Source organism: Sorex araneus, chromosome 2, assembly GCF_027595985.1.
Source record: "Sorex araneus isolate mSorAra2 chromosome 2, mSorAra2.pri, whole genome shotgun sequence".
Taxonomy (NCBI): domain Eukaryota; kingdom Metazoa; phylum Chordata; class Mammalia; order Eulipotyphla; family Soricidae; genus Sorex; species Sorex araneus.
Window position 1 is genome coordinate 75112885 of NC_073303.1, and position 17071 is coordinate 75129955.

Below are 17071 nucleotides of genomic sequence, written 5' to 3' on the forward strand. Positions count from 1 at the left end.
TTACTCCATGGGAATGAATGACAGTAGAATGTACCTTGTACTACAACAATTAGTGAATAGTAAAATTTTTGAACATGAAACTCTTCTTTCCTTCTCATTTTTCAAATAAATCTCTTTGTCTCCTGAAATTATTTTTCTGCTAAGGAAGATAACAGACCTGGAAAACCTGGGTACAATTTAAGACTGACTTTCCTTTCCTGCAAAGAACAATTCCCCACTCCAAACAGTTAGTTCTGCAGCTCGCTAAGAAAACAGACTGCAGGGACCATTTCCCACAGCAAATGTGACTGGGGTGGGAAGTGTGAATGACGTGTGGTTTGACAACTACTACCTGGAACTGGTGAAACATAAGGTCTTGTACCTTGTCAGTGGTCAAGCCAGACTTCCACCAATTTTAAACTTGCTCAGGTAGGCGTACTTTCTGGGGTGCCCGACTTGGGTAGAGAGGAAAGTGGCTGACTCCCTCTCTCTGAACCACAACCTCTCTTCTCCCCAATTCACATAAGTAAACCGCAGGGAAGTAAATAAAAATATTCACTGTCACTGTCACTGCCATCCCGTTGCTCATCGATTTGTTCGAGCAGGCACCAGTAAAGTCTCTAAAATAATTAAAATATAGATTCTTTATTAGATACATGGTAATCCTCAACAAAATTTCAGTCAGTGTTACTTCAGTTATATACTCTCTTCTCCATCCTTTTTTCTAACAGATATTTCATTGAAAACAACCTTGGAGTAGAAATTTTTACTTTTAAAAACCTGCATAGGATAGATGGTAAATTTCTTCTGAAATAAAACCTATCACCATGACCTAAAACTTCAATGTGAAAAGTATAAAGCAGCCTTTATACTTATTAAAGCAACTTTTACACATTTTAATATGTATAAAAGATGTAAAGTTACAACACTATATAATTTTATATAAAATATATTTACGTACATATTGTTGGTTTGTCCTGTCTGGAGGCCATCCAGTGGTGCTCAGTGCTCAGAATCACTCTGTGCAGTATGAGGATTGGATCCAACCTTCATACATGTGTCTATGAGGCCCGTTGAGCTATCTCTCCAGTCCTGGTGTATGTATATGTACTTACTTATTGGCTGATAGATTTGTAATGAGTATTTAGCATTTTTTTACACCCTCTTCAGTCAGAAAAGTGTCCAACAGCTGGCAAGAGAGCTAGTACAAAGGTTAAGACACTGCCTTGCATCAGCCAAGGCTTTTGACTTACTGGCACTGCATATGGTTCCCTGAGCACCACCAGAAGCCAGGAATTATAATTCATTCCCTGAACACTTTGTGGGTGTGACTTAAAAACTTAGAAAAAAGGAAAAAAGTAAAACATCCAGCAGTAACTTGAGCGTGCGTGCATGCGTGCATGTGTGTGTTTGTGTGTGTGTGTGTGTGTGTGTGTGTGATTGGTGGGGTCATTTCCAGCTGCATGGCAATGTGGTTTTTAAAAAAAATTTTGTTTATTTTTTGCTTTGTGGGCCACACCCGGTGAGGCTCAGTGGTTACCCATGGCTCTGCACTCAGGAATCTTTCCTGGTGATGCTCGGGACCATAGGGGATGCCGGAATCTAACATAGGTTTGGCAGCATTTAAGGAAAATGTCCTACCCTCTGTGCTATGGTTCCAATCCTGGCACTGTGGTTTATGAAGAAAATGTGGAGAGGCCTTTGATGGTTCCTAGACATGATGATTGAGTTGTGCTTGACTTGGGTCACTGCTAATGTTCTTAGTATAATCATTAGTTTTTAGATTTACATCATATCTGTTTGAATTTAATGGATTTTTTTTTGCTAGTATTTTGTTGAGGACCTTTGCATCTGTTTTCATCAGATGCAATATAGGCCATTATACTGGCCTATAATTCTCTTTTTTAATGGTGTTTCTGTCTCAAATTTAATGGATTTTTTTCAGGCTGCTTAATGCTGCGAATGAGAAATGCACATATGTACCTGCTGTGTTGATACTCATTCCTAAGACAAGTTCAATGCAGTTTGACACCTATTAGTGTTATGAAATAAACATTTTTTATTTCTTTTATGGAAAGCGAAAAATAAAAACATATTTTGTTCAAAGAAGTAGAGCTATGGAACTATTGATCTATTGAAAATACTATTGTTATACTGCTGATTGTGGGACAGTGTCCCACCCACACAGTAGAGCCTGACAAGCTACCTGTGGCGTATTCAGTATGCCAAAAACAGTAACAACAAGTCTCACAATGGAGACGTTACTGGTGCCTGCTCAAGCAAATCGATGAACAACGGGACGACAGTGCTGATTGCAGTATAATAAAACTGAAATTTACTTACTTCGGAAGTGTAATGAAAGTATTATTTTACTCATATTTTCATCATTAATCTTAAAATTAAAATTTGTATTTACTATGCTATTTTTGCTAGTTTAAAAACTAAAGAATTTATTCACGTCAGACTCACCTGTAGTTGTGCCCCAGTTTCAGATGCACAGGCACAGAGAGACCAAGTCCACACGTGATAATGCAAAAGCAAAGGAACTTTATTACTAGCTCAAGCCATTGCTAGCTCGAGCTAGGGTCCAAGTCTCACCCAACACAGTGGAGTCTTCACAAGGACTCCGAGTCCAAATCACAAGCAGTTTACATAGGGTTCAGAGTTAAGAGCAATTTATATACTGATCTATTTTTAGCATCAACCCTATTGCAACAGTGGTCAGCAATTAGACAATGGTTAGTAACAGTTTCTAAGGAGGGTACAGTGACCCCTCATGACCGGCCAGAGTAACTGCCCAATTCCTTATCTAGGCATACTATCCAACTGGTAGTTTACCAGAAACTGCAAGTCCTGCTCTGGGGAAACAGAAACTGAGGCCTAGTTGAGACTCAATGTTATCTGTAGCCTCACACTCTAAGTCCGTAAATGACCACTAGTACGCTCTAACTACAGAAAGAGATTCCTGAAAGAGCCTAGTGCTATCTTAAAATGCCCATTCCACAGTCTTTGCTATCAATAAGGTCTTTTTGATAATAAACTACAAAAATGTTGTACCAAGCACACAATAATATTTATAAATGTGCTAATCTCTGCAACTTGTATGCAACGGATGGATGAATGAATGATGGGTGCATTGATAGATGGGTGGTTAACAAGAAGATGATTTTATTGCTGTGTAACAAGTCACCGTCAAACTCAATGAGTTAAAAATAAATCATGTAAAAATCTTCAATAGAAACAGGACTCAGAAGGGCTGACTCATCTGTTTTACCTAACTTATGTGAGCTCTGGTAAAACAGCTGAGATAAATCCATATAAGATGCCAGACACAGGGCTGGTTGAGTTGGTTATGTTTTTCTGGGATTTGGGCCAGTTTTTGAAGAGGCTGGGTTTAGATGCTTTCCCACGTGAGTTTCTCCATTATCCTGTGCCATTTGTTGCTTGTGTTCCAGAGAGAAGCCACTTCTCAGTGACCACAAGGCAGAATGTGTATTGCTTTTCATGGCCCAGTCCAGAGAGTCATAAAGCACCACTTTGATTTCGCTCTACCTCAGTGTTACTCAGTATCCACATATTACATCTTGGAGCACATACTTTTATCACCCTTTTCTTTTTCCACAGTTTTCTTTTCCTTAAAGCACAGTGATTTACATAGGTATTCATAGTTGAGTTTTAGACATACGATATTGATGTTGCAGCACAAATCCCACCACCAGGGTCAACTTCCCTCCACCAATGATCCCAGGTTCCCTCCTATATCCCCTCCCCACCCCAGACTGCCTTCTTGACAGGCACCTTTTCAAGTTTATTTGTTAAGTTTTGGATCTCATGATGTCGGTGTCATTGATTCTGTGGTTTGGTTATTTGCCTCTATCATTCTTTAATGTCACCTTAGTGCTTAGCGCGCCCGACCTAGCCTCTGTTGCTTCTCATTTGTCTTTCCCTCTCCCCTTAACTCTTTCTTTCCTTCTCCTCTCTATACGCTGGGGTCAACGTTGATCTGGACATCCCCCCTTTAAAACATTGCATTCCTTCATCCAGTTATTCTAAATACCATATGTGAGTGATAACACCGTGTGTTTATCCTTCTTCCTCTGGCTTACTTCATTTAACATAATATCTTCCAGTTCCATTGGAGCACATGCTTCTTTGCCACAAGCTATTTATGCTGTGCGTTGTAGAATGTTCGTTCTTCCCAGTTTTGACAACCAAACATGTTTCCAATGTTTCCAGATATTGTGAAGACATTTCCAGGTCTTTCTTTCCTTCTTTCCTTCTTTCTTTCCTTCTTTTTTCCTTCCTTCTTTCTTTCTTCCTTCCTTCCTTCCTTTCTTTCTTTCTTTCTCTTTATTTCTCTCTTCCTTCCTTCTCCCTTCCTTCCTTCCTTCCTTCCTTCCTTCCTTCCTTCCTTCCTTCCTTCCTTCCTTCCTTCCTTCTTTCCTTCCTTCCTTCCTTCCTTCCTTTTTCTCTCTTTCTCTCTTTCTTTTTCTCTTCTTTCTTTCTTTCTTTCTTTCTTTCTTTCTTTCTTTCTTTCTTTCTTTCTTTCTTTCCTTCCTTCCTTCCTTCCTTCCTTCTTTCCTTCCTTCCTTCCTTCCTTCCTTCCTTCCTTCCTTCCTTCCTTCCTTCCTTCCTTCCTTCCTTCCTTTTTCTCTCTCTCTTTCTTCCTTCCTTCCTTCCTTCCTTCCTTCCTTCCTTCCTTCCTTCCTTTCTTTCTTTCTTTCTTTCTTTCTTTCTTTCTTTCTTTCTTTCTTTCTTTCTTTCTTTCTTTCTTTCTTCCTTCCTTCCTTCCTTCCTTCCTTCCTTCCTTCCTTCCTTCCTTCCTTTCTTTCTTTCTTTCTTTCTTTCTTTCTTTCTTTCTTTCTTTCTTTCTTTCTTTCTTTCTTTCTTTCTGAAGTAAAACTGATTTTATTTGGAGACTGTCAGGAAGGGGAAGGAGGGAAAGAAAGTGAGAGAGAGAGAGAGAGAGAGAGTAATGCACTCAAGAGAGAACATAGGCTTATTCAAAGAAGGAGAGATTTCTATACACATCCCAGCATTAAATATACGAAACCATGAAAGTACACATTTCAAGAGAAAATATATGGGTGACACGTTTGCTTGGGTGCTACCTGAGCTTGGCCATGTGGGCACAAGCAGCACAGGGCTTTGGGCAGCGTATGTACCCAGACATATATTTCTTAGCAAATAAGACCACTGAGTAAAATATACTGCTCTGTTATTTGACACAGTCACAGAGCTCTGCTTGAGTTTGGGGTTGGGAGAGGGTGGGGAAGGAGACAGAGCTTCCATCTATTCCAGCTACTCCCAAACCTCCAGGATAGTGAGAAATACACAAGGATAGCATGATGTGGGGAGAGTATAGGAGGGAAGAAATATTATTGTGACCTTCTCTGGAAGATATAACCTGCCATGAAAGCTTTGAACTATGGAATGCTTGTGTGCATTCAAAGTACCACACTAAAACCCTTCAAAACAGTATGCTGAAACTTGTGCCTCTTCAAAATAATATGTGATGGCATCTGGAGATGGGCCTTTGGGAAGTCTTTAGGTCATGAGAATGGGAGCCCTTATGGCAGAATTACTGCGCTCTCCTCCCCTCTCCTCTTCTGTCTTTCCCTCCACTCCCCTCCCTTTTCCCCTCCCATTCTCTTCCCTTATCCCTGTAAGCTCCCAATTCTCTCCTCACGTTCACTATTCCTTTCCCCTCCCTTTCTCTCTACTTCCCTTCTTTCCCCTTTCTCCCTTCCCCTCTACTTCTCCTTCCTCTACTTTCCTCCTCTTCTTTTTCTCCCATTCCTTTTCCTGAACTCCACCACTTCACTGTGAGAATATAAGCAAGAAGAGAGTTCTTAGCAGGCATAGTCACGTTGCATCTTAATCTTGGACTTCCAAACCTCCAGGATGACTAGAAATAAATTTAAGTCATCCCGTCTGCAGTAACTAGTTATAGAAGCCTGAACTATAACATCTAAAGTGTATATTTAGTGTTTTTTTAATGCTGATTTTTAAGAAATGTTCCAGAGTTGTGGCATGGTCTCTGAATCTGGAGAATTCTCATCTCACTTGTTCTTATTAAAAAACATTCCTCACTCTGAATATGCTATATTGACAAGTCAGTTGGTATCTCAGTAATACGAAGCAATAATCAAGGTAAAAATCTCTAATTCAATTAAAGTAATTGTTTGCTTTTAAGGCAAGAAAGCGAACTCTATTTATTCTACTCATTATTCCTAGTGTACAAATTTATGATATATAGACATAATATCCTTTCATAAAATTTTAAAATCATGGACATTTTTGAACTTTTAGAGTTATCTATTTCCCTTTCTGTGTTTCTTCTTCCATATTACCTCATGGACCCCTCTCACCGTATTGTAAGGAACTTAATATATGTGTCATTTTTGTGTCCCTTCTCTAGTTTATCAATGTCTCTGTTGTGCAATACTATAATAAAACCAATATTTTAGCTGCCTATCTTTATAATTATAGTAAGTTGATTTTTTTAAGTTTTAAAATTTAAGAATCTTAGTTTTAGAAACAACTAAAACTAGCAATTTTCTTGTATGAAGCTTAAATTAAAAGTTTGCTCAAAAAGATTTTAAATGATCGGTTAGACATGTTCCCTCCTACAGATCCTCCCCATAAAAATTGCTCTGCACCATTTCCTCTCTAATCTTCCAGTACTACCATGACAACTCCCTGAAGAAGCTTCTGGTGGGCTATGGAATGTGGGTTTTTCATTCTCAGTTTTATAAAAAGATTTTTTAAAAGAAATATGACTTCCTTTAAACACTTGCAAAGAATTTCCATAAAAACCTAACTTAGGTCTTTGAAAAAACACGGCTAACTTTAGCTGCGTGTACTATCTCTAGACACTCTCTTCTAATGCTCCTAACAACTCCATGAGGTGCTTAATTTTATTATTATTACTAGATTTTATTCGAGTTAAGAGAAAGAAGAGGCAAAGAGCAGGAAGGGAAAAAGGGCAGAAAGCTTTCTGTAGTGGTTGGGGGCGGGATGGGGAGGCAGGCGAGGTACCGGGAGTCGCCCAAGCAGGATTCCCAGTACTTAGCATTATTATCCTGATGGAACAAGCAAGGAAACATGCTTAGTTGCCCACCTTGTCAGTGGCAGGGCCCTGGTTAACGATGCAGAGCAATTCTAAGCTCATGTGATAATTATTGTTTTATAGTTGCAGCAGCTAAACGGAGCCAGAGGCTAGGCTACACCCTCAGGCTGTCCTAGGCATTTATCACTGGGGTGGGGAGGTTGGGGGATCCAGACCACAGGTCTCAGTCTAGACCTAGCAGGGTTTCTCCCCCTAATGGTCCTTAGCTAGAATGCCACTGAAAACTTTGGTGGGTCAAACCAACTTCCCTCCATGATTCCATAGGTTAGCAATCCACGCAGTCTTCGCGGGGATTTCTCATGCGTTGGTAGCCTTCTGCCAAGAAAGAGATCTAGATAGCTTCACTCCCATTTCTAGCTGGAGTATTAGTGGAGGTCTCCTGACTCTCTACCCTCTCACTTTCTACTAATTTTTTTCTTTTTTGTGGTTTGGGGCCCAATTCTGTAGGTGCTCAGGGGATATTGCTGGCTCTGTGCTGGAGTTCACTCTTACTGATGTTCAGGAGATGATATTTAATCCTGGGGATTATATGAAGGTTGGCGGTATGCCAAGCAAGGGCCATACCCCTATCCAAGTTCTCCAAACCTCACTCTTCACTAAATTTGATTAATATGTCTCCATTACAGTCATTCCAGTTTCCATTCTCCGTGATGAGGATCTTCAATTTCTATAAGCATGAGAACTAAGTTATGATGTTTTATGTGGCTAGGCTCTATGCCATGACAGTTCCTTCAGCCACACTTTTAGTGACAGGAAGTCACAGGCCTCCAGCTCTTTTGGGGAATTACAGAGCTATCCTATAGCCAGGGGCAGAGCTACAGGGTAGCATGAGTCCTTAGGGCCAGGATTATAACCAGATCTCTAACTTGAGATTGGACCAGTCAGCCGCCATCGTTTCCAAGGTTTGGACCACAGTGCTCAGGGTTTACTCTTAGATCTGAGCTCAGGAGCCATAGCACAGTGGGCTATGCCTTGCACGCAGATGACCCGGGTTCAATTCCTCTGTTCCTCTTGGAGAGCCCGGCATGCTACCAAGAGTATTCCACCTACATGGCAGAGCCTGGCAAACTACCTATGGCATATTCAATATACCAAAAACAGTAACAACAAGTCTCACAATGAGACGTTACTGGTACCCGCTCAAGCAAATCGATAAACAATGGGACGACAGTGCTCCAGTGCTCCAGTACTCTAAATTGAGCACATCTTGGGGATCAGCTCTTTTCTCCATGGTGCTAACTGGAGCAGTTTGCAGAGGCTGGAGGGGCTCAGGGAACTGCAGTTACATGTCTGGTGCTTTATCAGATTGCTCTTCTTTTACATAGGAAGACCCCTGGGACTGTCTGTCTTCCCCAAAACATTTCTTTTCTTTCTTCTTCTTATTTAAAAAAAAATTAAATCACCATGAGACACACAGTTACAAAGGAGAGTATATGGCACGTTTGGCTTCACCTCCTCCTCCTCCTCCTCCTCCTATTTTTTTTCTCCTCCTCCTTCTCTGTCATCCTTGTCATCTTCATATCCTCCTCCTCCTCCTCCTCCTCCTCCTCCTCCTCCTCCTCCTCCTCCTCCTTCATTCTTCTTCTTCTTCTTCTTCTTCTTCTTCTTCTTCTTCTTCTTCTTCTTCTTCTTCTTCTTCTTCTTCCTCTTCCTCTTCCTCTTCTTCTTCTTCTTCTTCTTCTTCTTCTTCTTCTTCTTCTTCTTCTTCTTCTTCTTCTTCTTCTTCTTCTTCTTCTTCTTCTTTTCTCCTCCTCTTCCTCCTCCTCCTCCTCCTCTCTTTCCTTTTGGGCATTATGGCTTGCAATAAAGGTACTGAAAGGTTGTCATGTATATCCCTTCACCTATTTCACACTATTCTTGTCCAGAGTGATATTTTCCAATTATCATTCTCCAAACACGTTTCAACCTGATCAACCTAAAGTGGAATTTATCTTTTCACTAAAAGGATGAGATCATCAAATACCCCTTCTCTCACCACAACTTGGGCAGAATGCAGAAACAGATGGCCAGACAATATGGAGACTCTAATTAGGGAGAGAGATCTGCAGGATCACCAAAATAGATGAGACATCTCCCGGTAGTAACTAAGCAGTTGTAGGCATTTTACAGAATCTTTTAGGGGAAAATAAAAGCTTTTTTGGTCTGAATATGCTATACAAGGACCAGGTGAAAGTCTACAGCACTAAGTGCCTTTTAAAGATCATCCCACAAAGAAATGTTTTTGAGTTGGATTTTCCCTTCTCACACATGCATGCAAGCGCTCTACCACTCGGCCACATGCCTGGCCCTCTCGTTTTGACCTTTTAGTATCAGAACAATGTCTGAAATTCCTGACTTTAGAAAAACAGAATGTTTTGATTTTTATGCATTTCATAGTTTGTGGGTTCCGTAAGTGCCCTCTCCCCCGACGTATAAGGGATTGTATTATTATGACAACAACAATTACAAGCAATTGTTTTGCTTTATGTTTTTGGTTTTTGGTTCATACCCAGTATGGCTCAGGGGCCACTTACAACTCAGTTTTGGGGGATCACTTCTGCCAGTACCTGTGGAGATATTTGATGTGGACTGAATCTGGTCTCCCACGTGCATAACCTATATTCACTCCACTCCATTGAGCTGTTTCTTCAAACCCACAAGCAGGGTGTGTGTGTGTGTTTTTAAAGAAACAAAGCACACTCACATTTTCTTATTTGGGCTTTGGGCCACACTTAGCAATGCTCAGAGCTTACTCCTGTCTCTGTGCTCAGGGATCAATCCTGATGGGCTCAGGGGTGGGTTGGGCCCATAAGAGTGCCAAAGATCAAACCAGGGTCCACTGTATGCAAGGCAAGCACCCTACCTTGCTACCTTACAGCACTATAGTCCTGCCCCCACATTTTATATCTACTTAAATTTGGGGAACCCCACCTAGTGGTGCTAGGGGGTGCGACACACAGCTCTGTACTTGGAGGTCGCTTCCTGGTGATGCTCAGGGGACCATGCTGTCAGCAATTGAACCTGCAGAGCGTGTACTCTAATCCTTGAGCTACCTTCCTATCTCCCCAGCCTTTATTTATTTAGGGGTTCTGAGCCATACCTGGGCAGTGCTCAGTGCCTATTCCTGGCTCTGTGCTCATGAGTGGCACCTGCCGGTACTCGGGGGAACACTCTGAAATGCTGGGGATTCTTTTTTTTTGTTGTTGTTGTTCATTGATTTGCTTGAGCGGGTGCCAGTAATGTCTCTATTTGTCCTAGCCCTGAGATTTTATTTATTTATTTTTTTAATAGTTTATTTTTAATTAGTGAGTCAACGTGAGGGTACAGTTACAGATTTATACATTTTTGTGGTCATGTTTCTCCCTTACAAAGTTTGATAACCCATCCCTTCACCAGTGCCCATTCTCCACCACCAGTAAACTCAACATCCCTCCCCCCCTCCCCAGTCCTGTCTCCCCCCACCCCACACTGCCACTATGGCAGGGTATTCCCTTTTGTTCTCTCTCTCTCTGATTAGGTGTTGTGGTTTGCAAAAAAGGTGTTGAGTGGTCATTGTGTTCAGTCTCTAGTCTATATTGGGCCCGAGATGCTGGGGATTCTAATGGGGATCAGCTGTACTTAAGGCAAACGCCTTACCTCCTGTCCTAGCTCTCCGACTCCACTCAGATATATTTTTATATTGTTCCTCTTCACTGGTAAATTTGGGTTTATTATGACTTAATGAACTCAGATGAGATTGGAGGATCAGAAGTTCATAAGACACTCATCAATTGAAAAAAAAATCACCTGTGGGGCTGGAGTGATAGCATAGCAGATAGGTCGTTTGCCTTGCACACTGCTGACTCGGGTTTGATTCCCAGGATCCTGTATGGTCCCCCTAGCACTGCCATGAGTAACTCCTGAGTGCATGAGCCAGGAGTAACCTCTGTGCATTGCTAGGTGTGACCACCCCCCACTCCCCCCCCAAAAAAAGCAAAAACAAATAGATAAACAGATCATCTGTATGTTAAAAAAATTCTTTTTTGGTTTAAATATTCACTGATTTGGGGGGGGGGGAGGAGTGGACTAGAAGTGACATAAGGACAGTGATGGAGGATCCTGTGTGCTGTGGTGACAGTGAGATGAAGTAACTTCGTACATCCAGACCGTTTAGCTGTTAATGCTATTGCAATCAATCATCATAACAATAACAGGACACAACAGAATGCACTATTTTAAGTAAAAGTTTTAAAAAATAGCATTATATCAGGAGGCAAAATTTAATCATGCCCTGTGCAATCAATGCTATCCTTGTCCTCTGTCTAATGAGTGCCATTGCTTGTAGTTCTGTATCTGTCCCCATTAACACACCAAATGACACGTAGTTGTGCTGTTTGAATTAGGCTTAACATTTAAAACAGTATGACCAAAGATGAGTACAGTGCTTATTGGTAGAACGCCTTCTAGGGACAGAGGGGGACTGAGTTTGTCTCATTCAACTCCTTCTCCCTGCCACAGGCCAAGTAGCAGCTATTCTGACCCCAGCAGTGCCCGGACGAAGGAATGTTTGTGTCACTGCACATAGGTCCAGGGCAGATCCAAGATTTGTGTGGATCTATTGAGTCTGAATCTGTTGTTTCTGCAGGGTTCTGGAAGGGGCCTGTGACGTGAGGAGCTCTGAAGGTCAAGTGGCTCCAGTTTCCTAGAACTTCAGCGCTGCTCGATTCAAAGAACTGAGCTGGGCTCTGCGAGCAGAGAAAGAATCCAGATCTCAGACATACACAGGTTGCAGGAAATAAGGACACAGGTTCAAGGAAAATTTCTTTCAAAGGAAAAACAAACTCGCGTTTTGTTTTTCATTTTTCTAAGTTTTAGTTGCAGCTCACATAGGACGTTTAGAAAATAATTGTGGCAAGCAATTTCATGCCTGACGCAAAAGATGAACAAAGTTGACCTTCTGAGTCTAATGCCCGAATTTTTCTGAATATGATGTTGTCTTTTTAACATTCTAAAACAGGTTTTGGGTTGAGAGGCCACATCTTGTGGGGTTCAGGGCCTACTCCTGGCTGTGTGCTCATTTCTGACATGACTTGGGGAACATATGCTAAGCCAGGATGTACAAGCAAGTGTCTTACTCCCTCTACTATCTCTCTGCCCCTGATTTTGTCCTTTTTGAGAAAGAATACTAAATAAGAGTAAAACATTGTAAAACAAAAAAAAAATGGAAATTTTATTCCATTTAGCTGCTTATTGTCTCAAATTTAATGTGAAAGAAATGACAAACACAAAGAATACAAAGCAATACTTTGCTAAGTCGCACTCAGTCTGGTTATCTACCTGGAATATCAGGGACATTTCTTCGAAGCAAAAAGTCCCTGGACAAGAGTGGGGTGGCTATTTGGGACAGCTGTGACTCCAGGTATCAATAGTATTAATTTCAGTAGGAAAATGTTTTGTTGGCTCCCAACCCTTCACCAGTGTACATTTTCCATCACCAAAGTCCCCAGTTTTCCTCCTGCTCAACCCCCACCCACCCTAGCCTCAATGGCAGAAGCTTTTCTTCCCTCTCTCTCTCTCCCTCCCCCCTCTCTCCCTCCCTTCCTCCCTCCCTCCCGGCACCCACCCTTCTTTAGGCACTGTGGTTTGCAATACTGTTACTGAAAAGCTGTCATCCATATCCCTTTACCTCCTCTTAGCACTCAGTTTTTGTCCAGAGTGATCATTTCCAAGTACCATTGTCACAGTGGTCCTTTCTCTGTCCTAAAGACTCTATAAAAATATATTTCCCAGTCTATTTAGCACACTGTTCTGGATTTCATTCTACACAATGACTCTCTCTCCCTCCCTGCCTCCCTCCCTCCCTGCCTCCCTCCCTCCCTCCCTCCATCCCTCCCTCCCTCCCTCTCTCCCTCCCTCCCCTCTCTCTCTGTGCATCAGGGTCTTAGTAGTACTTGGTTCTGTGCTTGAAAGTCACCTCCTGGTGGTAGTCAGGGGACCATGGGATTCAGGAGCTCAAACCTGGATGTCCTGCTTGTAAAACATGCACTCAGTCCACCAAACTATCTCGTAGGCCCTATGAATATCTTTTTTAACTTTAAAAATGCAGAGATCGAGGACTAGAGCAATAATACAGTGGGGAGGGCACTTGCCCTGAATGTAGTCGATCCAAGTTTAATCCCTGGCATCCCATATGGTCCCTTGAGCACTGCCAGGAGTATTTCTTGAGTGCAGAGCCAAGAGTAACTCCTGAGCTTCACTGGGTGTGGCCAAAACCCAAAAAGTAAATTTAAAAAGATGCTGTTGTCTGTAGGATAACATTGGTTTGTCCCTTCTCCTTTGCTATAGGGAGCTTAGGTTTATTGGGTTATACCCATCACAGTGCTCTCGAGACTCTCCCATTCCTTTGTTCATCTGTATCCTCTTTCTTTGTGCTCTGCTTCCCCAACCGGTCAATCACCTGTATCCTCTAATCAGACTCTCAGACTCTGTTAACTTGTAAGGTCAGATCTTTATAATGACACTGGACTTGTATTCATACATGAAATATTGCCTTTCTCGTATCCTTATGTTCTTTTACTTCAGAGCAATGTCTGAATTTAAAAATTAAAAAAAAACTTTTTTTTTGCAATGTCCGTTTTGTATAGATGCAAGATGACAGTTAATGCTATGCTTTTGTTACTGGGAGTTAATTGACTCTGAATAATATTCACTCCTGGGCATCTGCTTCCTCAACTTAAGCTTCAATTGATCTTAGTTCCTAGCACCCCCAAAGCAGGGTCCTGACAAGGGACTGGATAGACCCAGTGCAAGCTGAGAACTACATGACATCAAAATGGGCCAGGCCAAAGTGTCACAATACTTAACTATAAGTTAAGAGCATGATCATGGACAAATTCTGTCATGATCCAAAAAGTAACGACTAGATTAGACCCTGCTAGGTTTAGGAAAGACTAATTTGGCCTGAGCATTGTAGTCTGAGATCTATAGCGAGATGCCCTCAAGAGAGCCATCCTATAAGCTTAATGTATCTCTTACTGTGTCCGTACAAAATGACTAATACTGTGAGTGTTCATATGTTTTTTGGACTAAGGAAAGGAGAAACACACTCATAGATGGAATCTCATTCTTGAGTGCATCATCCTGCTGAATGAGAATTTGTCCTAGAAGAAGCTTCCCCTGAGGAAAGGATTTTACTTCTGTTGATCGTATGACCACATCTATGTGTAATCCTCAACTCCTCATGATTTGGGAGATAACTAAGGCTGTAAGAGGGAGATCAGGAGAATCAGGAGAAGGAGAATGAAGTAGAATCGGGGAGAATCAGGGGGAATCAAGGAGAATCAGGAAGAATGAAGAAGAATCCAGGAGAAGTGTGAAGGAGCAGGATCCAAGGGGAGGGTGAAGGGGATTGGGGAAGGGAATGAGGAAGAGAACAGAAACGAGATTGGAATAAACTGCAATTGATACCAACCAGCCTGGCCCTTGTTCCTTCTTTTGTCTGCCCACTGCCATTGGCTGCCCTGGGGTGGGGGAAGCAGCCTGAGACCACCGAACACAGTGGTGAGAGACAGTCACAGACCTTTTGAGTTTTATTTTTTTGAATACATAGTTGTCATTGTATTAATTGTTATTGTGCTCAGGGGCTATGTCCGGTGGTGCTAGGGAATCACACCTATGATCTCACATTAGCAAAGTATATGGTCTATCATGTAAACCACATCCCGGGCCCTCTTTCCCTTTTTGTCTGTCCAGTTTTGGGTATTGAGCCCAGGGCCTCACATGTGTGAGACATATCTCCAGCACTGAGCCAGACACCCAAACCCTGGCAATATTTTGCATTTTTAGTTATTTTAATAGGCATCACTCTGGCAGAGTTCAGTCCATGGTGGCCAGTGGTACTTGGGGGGTCATGCAATGCTGGGAAGGTTGTGTTATTCCCCGCCCTAGTGTTCATTAATTCACGAAGGATAAAGACTATGCTTTACCTTCTTTCAAGCCTCCAGGTCCTCATTTAACTGGTAACTGCTTACAGTAGATATTGCTAGGATTTAAAATAAAAAAATCTTGACATAAAGCATTTTAATTTACACAAAATGCACTCATTTTAAGGTACAATTCATGAATTTTGACAAATATACATTATATGTTTATATATATATTTTGTTTGAAAGCCAGACAAATATCAAATGATAGATTATGTAGTTTTAAAGACCTTTAGTATAAACTTTATGTAATCTGACTAGGAGTTGTGCTGTGTATGTTTGCTGTAACTGCAAATGCCAAATGAATTCCCTGTTCTTTTCTTCTGATGTCTTTCGGCTTTCCTAAGAAGTCTTCCTTATAGTTCTTTCAGCATTAAGCCATTGTTTTTATTCTGGAGACTTGCTTGATGTTGTGACTAAGTGTGAGTATGGGTAGAAGCACTCATTAAGAATACAATCCATCTTGGAGTTTTAATGGTGCTGTGACCCTAGGTCACATTGTGACCTTCTCCATGTTTCTTAGCTGTCCTCCCCCACTACCCCACCTTCTTATTTTTTGTGTGATGCAGAAAGGGGAGAGGGAATGGACCTGCTAAACACCCTTTCTGTAGGGGGGTAGATAAAGCTCTAGTAAAATCTTTGGCCTAGATCTTGGTCTTTGTTGGCAAGAATGCACAGAGAGTCTGGGTGTGTTTCAAAAAGGTGACTATCCTTCCCCTGAGATTTTTCTTGTGAGAGTCTGGTAGAGTTCTTGGAGGTGAAGTCCACAAAAATGTGGGGAGAGGGTTCCTTATTCTTGCCAGTTGTAGGAGCTTCTCCTTGCATGCTTGTCCATTTCCCCAAAGTTGAGCACATATCCTTTTCCAGTGCACGTGGGGCATTCTCCAGAAGTATCCGCAGCTAGGTCGCAAAACAAAAACCTTAACCTTATGGTAATGCCATCAAAACAGAAAGAAAGAAGCAGAGTAAGAGAGCAACAAATGGCCCGATGGAGAGTTGCTCTACAGAACTGAGCTGTCTTGCCTGGGGAGGAAATGGGTGGGACTCTGGTGAAGGGCACCTGGCAGGGGGTATGGTATCAGGAAAAGGGATGCATGAAACCATTACTAACAGTATTCACATGAAAATTAATCCAGCCTATGGATCCTCTGGAGCTTTCTTCACTTGTGAGGATGTTGCTTGCTTAGTAATTGATAACGCCTTTACTAAAGCCACAATGCCAGACTTTTCCATGGATTAAAATAGTATCCCCGTGATGGGGTCTGTTATTCATTCTCCGAGTAGAGAAATAGGTTATTCAACTCATCCAAGCCACACAGAGCTGTAACGAACAGAGAGGCAGGACAGAGACAGTCAGGGCCCAGAGTCTGTTTCTATATACTGTCGATGGAAAGTTTTTCTACACAAATGTGATCACAACAGTTTTTCTCTTGAGTTGCTTGTGTTATTACAAATCACAGAAATTTATAAGGGTCTTTAGAGAAAATTCCCGTACAATATTTTTATTTTTACTGATAAAGTAATGGAGACTCAGAAAACCAAACACCACAGTGTCAAGGAGTGGGGAGAGCAAGATCTTTTTCTCGGTTTTTTCTGAGGGGGAGATTTGGGCCACACCAGGTGATGCTCAGGGATTACTACTGGTTGTGCACTCAGGAATTGTCTCTGGAGGTGCTTGAGGGAACGTATAGGATGCTGGGAATTGAAGCCAGGTCAGCCAAGTGCTCCTACCTGCTCTACTATATCTCTAGCCTTGATTTCTTTCCCTTTCAAATGTTATTTTACTATTAAAAAGTATTTGAAGCACAGTGATTGACAATACTGATAATGATAGGTTTTCATGCATGAAACATTCCAATACTCACTCTTCACCGGCTTCTTTTTTTTAGCTGCTTCAGTTCTTCTTTCTTTCTTTATTTTTTTAAAAAAAATTTATTATTGAATCATTGTGAGATACAGTTACAGACTTATAAACTTTCATGCTTGCGTTTCAATCATACAACGATCAAGTACCCATCCT